We start from the raw sequence: 1,535 nt of genomic DNA, 5'->3' as shown, positions 1-1,535 counted from the left end.
TATGGAACCAGATCAAGGAACACCACTGAATTTTGGGACATATTTTTTCATAAGAGGCTTAGTCAGTGGCAGGTCTAGAATTTCTATCAAGGAGTTGCTCAGAGGCAGCAAGCAAATTTGAGATACATGTACCTCAATGTTCATAGCAGCACATACACACACACAGTGGAATATTACTCAGCCATAAAAAGTGAAATATTGCCATTTGTAGCAACATGTATGGACCTGGAGAATATTATACTAAATGAAGTAAGACAGAGAAAGACAAATATTATATGATATCACTTATATGTGGAGTCTAAAAGATAATACAAATGAATCTATAAAGAAAACAGACTCACAGAAAACAAACTTATGGATGCCTAAGGGGAAAGGGAGGGGGGGAGGGATAAATTAGGAGTATGGGATTAACAGATACAAACTACTATACATAAAATACATAAGCAACAAGGATTTACTACATGACACAGGGAACTATAGTCACAGGGAACTATTAAATATATAACACAGGGAACTATTACTATCTTGTAATAACCTATAATGGAAAATAATCTGAAAAAATATATATATATATATATAACTGAATCACTTTGCTGTACACCTGAAACTAACACAATATTGTAAGTCAACTATACTGCAATTAAAAAAAAAAAAGCAGGTGGAGGTGGCACTAGGGACCTTGTCTTAAAGCTGTTGGCAGAGCAAGCATACTTAGCTAGTATGTTAATTTGGGGTGCTTCTGGGTAAGAAGATAAACCCCCCCCAAGCCACCTCTGGGGTGCTGTCACTGGGTTAATTAAAGAAACATATTTACAAAAACAGTCTTTCAAGGGAACATTGGGTTGGCCCAAAAACAGTGACCATTCTCATCAGTGAAGGTCACAAAAAATTGTCCTTACCATAACTCAGCTTACCGACACACACAAATAGATGTCATTTAAGAAAGAATTAGCAGTTCATTTTTTTTAACATTTTTATTGGAGTATAATTGCTTTGCACTGGTGTGTTAGTTTCTGCCATATAACAAAGTGAATCCGCTATACATATACATACGTCCCCATATCTCCTCCCTCTTGCGTCTCCCTCCCACCCTCCCTATCCCACCCCTCTAGGTGAACACAAAGCACTGAGCTGATCTCCCTGTGCTATGCGGCTGCTTCCCACTAGCTATCTATTTTATATTTGGTAATGTATATATGTCTATACTACTCTTTCACTTCATCCCAGCTTACCCTACCCCCTCCCTATGTCCTCAAGTGCATTCTCAAAGTCTGTGTCTTTATTCCTGTCCTGCCCCTAGGTTCTTCAAAACCTTTTTTTTTTTTTTAGATTCCCTATATATGTGTTAGCATACGGTATTTGTTTTTCTCTTTCTGACTTACTTCACTCTGTATGACAGTCTCTAGGTCCATCAAAAGAGTCATGTACCACAATGTTCATTGCAACTGTATTTACAATAGCCAGGACATGGAAGCAACCTAAGTGTACATCGACAGATGAATGGATAAAGAAAGTGTGGCACATACATACAATAG

At 37.6% G+C, this 1,535-nt stretch overlaps 1 protein-coding gene across 2 annotated transcripts in view; it reads right to left on the bottom strand.

Moving 5' to 3' along the window:
• ALAS2 (5'-aminolevulinate synthase 2) overlaps window positions 1-1,535 on the bottom strand; it is a 28,712-nt gene that overhangs the window by 4,756 nt on the left and 22,421 nt on the right. The gene's annotated exons all lie outside the window — the stretch shown is intronic.

This window comes from Lipotes vexillifer, unplaced genomic scaffold (assembly GCF_000442215.2).
Source record: "Lipotes vexillifer unplaced genomic scaffold, Lipotes_vexillifer_v1.1 scaffold706, whole genome shotgun sequence".
Classification (NCBI taxonomy): Eukaryota; Metazoa; Chordata; class Mammalia; order Artiodactyla; family Lipotidae; genus Lipotes; species Lipotes vexillifer.
Note: the sequence above shows the minus strand (reverse complement) of the source record. Positions and strands in the feature narration are given on the sequence as shown.